Below are 6110 nucleotides of genomic sequence, written 5' to 3'. Positions count from 1 at the left end.
CATATGTAGGTGCCACAAATCAACGAAGGTTAAGTAGGTGATTGGCAAACAAAAGGGGAGGGGGCATGTTGAGCAACAGTATGTTTGACCTCCACATAGGGTACAAAACTGTTTTACAATTGACATGCTTCACGTCATATTTACATAATATGTTTACCTCATATGATGGGACTGCATATGTACTGATCTGCAGGAACTTGTGGAGGAGTTTGAAAGGAGACAACTTGCACAATTTCATCACCTTAGACTGCATGTGGTTTTTTATGTACACAGAAGAAGTGTACAAAAGGAACGTACTAAAGTGGATTCATGAATTGAACATATTCTCAAGGAAATATGTGTTCATTCTTGTAGTCATGTGGTGAGTTTTTTGATATTGTGGCTGTACGCATTGGTTTTATACTTACCAAACATGGACATGAGTTGATTTTGGTTGCTTAAGAGTTGACATTGATAATATGCAACAATTATGCTGACAAGGGTCATTGGAGTTTACTGATTTTGTGCAACTTTGGTGGAGATGTAAACTTGGAAATTAAAACTCGATGCATGGTGCTGCTTGATTCGCTTGGATCAGAAAATGGAAAGACGCTGCAACCTCTGATTCGATGGTAAACTTTGATTATTTCACAATTATTTGCAAGCACATTAAAGCACATGATGAAATTGTATTGTTGGAGATGTGGTACTGGGATGGGTTTCAAATTGTCCAAGCTTAATTATGCAGGTTTGTGAGGGATATTTATGAATCAGGAACAATGCCCCAACATTCAGCATTGGTTGACAAACTGCCTTTGCTAGTGCCTAAGGTGATAAAACAGCATATTGTGTTGGTTGATGGTAATTAGTGGTTGATATGTTCAATATTTCATGTATTTGTTGTGACCGATAAATGCACTCACCAGGTCCCTCAACAACGGAACCAAATGGATTGCGGATATTTCATACTATATTATATAATGAAGTTTGTGGAAGCTACCCTAGAAGATTTTTCAATCAATGACGGGTATCTTTACTTTGTAAGTACTGCAATCTTTTAATTGATCATGTTGATTTGTTTATTCTCTATTCAATTATGATATGTGGGTTATTGTTGTTGATTTTTATTCTCCACAGATGACGCATGATTAGTTTACACAAGCTGAATTTATAGCCTTCCATGACAAACTGTTCTGTGAAGTTCAATAGCATAGCCTGCATTTTATTCATTTAAGTATAATTATACTATATTGAGGATTGTGTAATTAGTTGTTGCGGATGTAAAACGGATTTCATTTAAAAAATGGTGGTTAAGTTGTTCACTATTGTGAAGTGCAAAATTATGTAATATTATTGGTTCATAGGTTTAAAGAGCATCATTATTCAGCTTCTAATTAATTTATTAGAACATTACTTGGATTCAGCATAATGTAAATGCACAGGTACTCTGAAATATGTGATATGACAAATGCACCAATAATTCTCACAATTTTCACACATAGTTTCGGGCCTAGGATAAGTGGAAAAAGTTAACAAATTTCCTCAAATATGCAAACTTGTTTCTAAATTCCAGCCATGGTGTAAACCAAAAAAAAAAAAAAGTTAATTTTTCTATTGCCTTGAAAAAAAAAGTTGTTTCAATTGAATTAAAGTAGAAATAAACATGTACGAATTAGAATTTATGGTAATACAAAAATCAGAGTTTTAGATAGAGTTTTAAATTCAGAGATGCCAACTATATTTGTTGCAATATAGGATCAGGTGTTGAATGTATATCCAACAGAAAATACAATAGGTTTTTTTTGGAGTTTCAATAGTCTGTGTAAATTTGTCAATAAATAACTTAACAATAAAATACTTGGCTAAAATACAAGAAAAAATATTTTGTTAATTGATAATTTTTTTTATTAACTAAACACGTTAATTATTTACACCCAGTAATCATCTAAAGGGCATTTTAGTAAAATATAATCAAGATATCTGCTATTATAGCAAACCAAACAGATTAATTAGTAATAGAAGTAATCATTGCAAGGGCATTCTAGTAAAAGGGTATTTAAGGACATCTGTTATTGCTGTCAACCAAGCACATTAATTATTAATACATCCCAATTGAACCAAGCACAATTAATAATTTAAACCCGGTAATCTACAATGTAATCTTTCTTTCCGGTAATCTTATTACTAAGATAAAAAAATATTATATGATCCAAACGCCCCCAAATTGTTGAAAAAGATACTTGCCCTTGGCCTAACATAACAGTAAAAAATATACGTTAAATAATTTATTGATGTCTTCTTCTGAACTCTTTCTTTTGCTCGGTAAAGAGTTGTGAGTTGACATGGTGTAAACTTTTAAAAATCTGCAAATAACACCCACAAAAGATCTTATAAAAAACTGCAAAGAACACTTCATAGCCCTTATAAAAAATGCAAAAGATCTTATAAAATATGCAAACTGCACTACATTTGCAAATGCAATTTGTTAAGTGTAGACTGTAGTGCAGTTTGCAAATGCAAACTCAAATTAAATATTTTAATTTCCTATTTATTCTTGGTAATGAAGGGTCTAAAAATAAGATATAACAAGCCATAGAGATAGCATGTCAAATTTAAATTTTGACTCAGACTATAATGGACCATCAAAAAGGGAAAGGAAATTTATATTTCATTTTCCAGTCAGGAAAATAGAAAGCCCCAAAACTACTGTCACAATAGCCTCAAGCCTCGGCCTCAAATATACTTGGCCAACTAAAATTTCACAACCTCACAAGCATCCCTTGATTTTGCACCTTTCGTAAAAGAAAGAAATGGACAAAGAATATACTCAAACATATACACACGATACTTTTTTCTATTCTTCTAGCTTCATTCTCTACCAATCAAACAAATAATCATATTACATTGGTGAACAACCACACCCTACTATGATTAAAACACATAGTAGAAGACCAACAACACGCAGTAGCTTCGTCAAAAAACGACATGCCACCCATCCCCAACAGCCGTCCAGCTAAATCAAGGAATTTGTTTAAATAGCGCGGACCAAGCGACCCCAGCTTTTTGATTTTCTGGAATGACTTTCTGAATGTACTGTATATATTTTCCATAGATAGCTCATCAGAACTTGTATTTAAACAGAATGTTACTAGCAATATAATGTGTTCAAAAATGAAAATTTAGAGTAGTGTTTTCTTCTATATGGTATCAGAAGAGCCAACCCTCTAACGAGATTCTTTTTTTTTTTTTTTCCGATCATGGCTGCTACTCCTACACAATCCTCTACTTCTGAATCATAAATCATCACCATCAACCCAACCACCACCATTTATGAAAAGCTTACCCCTGCCACATTCCCTCAATGGAGAGCTCAATTTGAAGCACTGCTCATAGGTTACGACCTCATTGATTTTGTCATCGGAAATCATCAATGTCCAGTCATTGATGCAACCAACTCTGCTGCCTCTAAAGCCGCACACTCCCACTGGGTGCATCAAGATAAACTACTTCTCCATGCCATTCTTGCTTCCATCTCCACAACAATCACTCCACTTCTTGCATCCTGCAAAACATCTCAACAGGCCTGGTCAACTCTTACTCGGCTTTATGCAGGCAAATCTCGAACACAAGCCATGCAACTCAAGGAAGATTTAACATTGAGCACTCGTGGCAGTAGATCTGTCACAGAATTTCTTCAAGGTGTAAAAATGATTGCTGATGAGCTTGCAATCATAGATCACCCTGTTTCGGATGATGATCTAACACTATATATTTTAAACAGCCTTGGACCCGAGTTTCGTGAAATTGCAGCACCCATTCGTGCTCGGGAAACCTTAATGAAATTTGAGGAAATTCATGACTTGCTGGTTGGTCATGAAAATTACATCCGCCGACTAGAAGCCCAATCGACAACTCTGCTTGCCACTTCCAACTACATATAACGAAAAGGGAGCTCCTCTGGCAATGTTGGGTCCTTTTCGCAGAAGCACTCTTCAAATGGAAATCAAGGTCATGGCAAGCGTGGGCCATCTGATTCGAGCTTCAAGAAATATAAGCCAAAATGTCAACTTTGTGATCAAATGGGCCATACGGCCAGGACCTGCTTCAAATTCAATTAAATTGAAATCACAGCAAATTGTGCCGCCTCCTCTCAAGGAAAAAATAAAAAATGGCTTGTTGATTCCGCAGCCTCCCACAACATGACCACTGACCTCTCCAATCTTTCAATACACTCGGAGTATGATGGTACTGATGAGGTGGTAATTGGTGATGGTTCAGGTTTGCCTGTATCTCATGTTGGCTCTTTGTTTTTTGCTTCACCTAATCGTATTTTTCATTTACATGATACTCTTTGTGTTCCCACCATTAAAAAAAAAAATCTTATCTCGGTTCATCATTTCACCAAACACAATAATGTCTATTTAGAATTTCATCCCTCTCATTTCTTGGTGAAGGATCGGATCACGGGGGCGACACTACTCAAAGGTGACTATGAAGATGGCATGTACCCACTACCGGAATCATTAGCCAAGGTTTCAAAAAAAGTTGTTGCTTACATTCATGAACGCACCACCACTGATGGTTGGCATAAAAGACTTGGTCATCCCTCGTCAAAAATTGTTAATCATGTTATTCGTACGTTTTCTTTACCCACAAAAAATAATGGGCACTCATCTCTTTGTAGTTCATGCTCTCAAAATAAATCTCATCATCAACCTTTTAATTCTCATGGCTTAACTAGCGATGCTCCCTTGGAATTAATTTATTCATATGTTTGGGGTCCTGCTCATGATATTGGTATTGATGGTTCAAAATATTACATTATTTTTGTTGACCATTATACAATATATTTGGCTCTATCCTGTGTCCAATAAATCAAGTGTGCAAACCATTTTTCCTCAATTTCGACATCTTGTGGAAAATAGATTTAACAAAAAAATCAAAAGTCTATACTCATACAATGGTGGCGAATATATTGGGTTAAAGTCTTATCTATCTGTCCATGGAATTGCACACTATACAACTGCTCCACACACTCCACAACAAAATGGCATGTCTGAAAGACGACATCGCCATCTTGCTGAAACAGGGCTCACACTTCTCACGGATGCTCATATGCCTCACTCATTTTGACCCTATGCTTTTCAAGCTGCTGCTTATCTTATCAACCGAAGGCCGAGTTCCATATCACAAAATAAATCCCCATTTGAGCATCTGTTTAACCAAGCACCAAATTACATGAAACTTAAACAATTCGGCTGCTTGTGCTATCCTTTTACCAGGCCCTATAATAGTCATAAGCTGGAGCCTAAAGCCAGGGCATGTGTGTTTGTGGGTTATCTATGTATGGAGCTCACAACGCACCGTATTTACTACTCACGTCATGTTCTGTTTGATGAAGGGAACTTTCCCTTTGAGAAGTCCAGCTCTCTATTCTCGAAATTCATGAATCTGCTCATATCCAAACCGAGTCTGTGATGGCATCTCCTGTTGATTTGCGCACACACACTATGGTAACCCGATCAATGAACAACATTTACCGACCAAAAAAATCTTTTTTGGTCACCAAGCATCACATCCCTCCATCATTGGAACCCCACACGGTCTCTGAGGCCATCTCTGACCCCAGATGGCGTGAAGCCATGTCCTTAGAATTAACTACCCTCATGAGTCATGATACATGGCAACTTGTTCCACCACCGAGAGGGTGCAATATAATTGGATGTAAATGGGTTTTTCGAATTAAGCGATATGCAGATGGTTCAATTGATCGGTTCAAAGCCAGACTTGTGGCAAAAGGCTTCAATCAGAGGCCTGATTTGGACTACAAAGAGACTTTTAGCCCTATGGTAAAACCTGTTACAATTAGAACAGTTTTATCTATTGTTGTGATGCAGGGATGGTCACTTAGACAATTAGATATAAACAATGCGTTCTTGAATGGTCATCTTACTGAAAAAGTCTTCATGAAACAGCCCCCAGGCTTTCGGGATTCAGAAAAACCAGAGTATGTGTGTTGCCTTAAAAAGGCAATATATGGACTCAAACAAGCACCTCGTGCTTGGTACTCAGCTCTCAAACATGCCTTGCTTGAGTTCGGTTTTATGAATGCAAAATCTGATTCATCTCTA

The sequence above is a fragment of the Pistacia vera genome, unplaced genomic scaffold, assembly GCF_008641045.1.
Source record: "Pistacia vera cultivar Batoury unplaced genomic scaffold, PisVer_v2 Contig152, whole genome shotgun sequence".
In the NCBI taxonomy this organism is placed as follows: Eukaryota; Viridiplantae; Streptophyta; class Magnoliopsida; order Sapindales; family Anacardiaceae; genus Pistacia; species Pistacia vera.
This window is presented reverse-complemented; position numbering follows the sequence as displayed.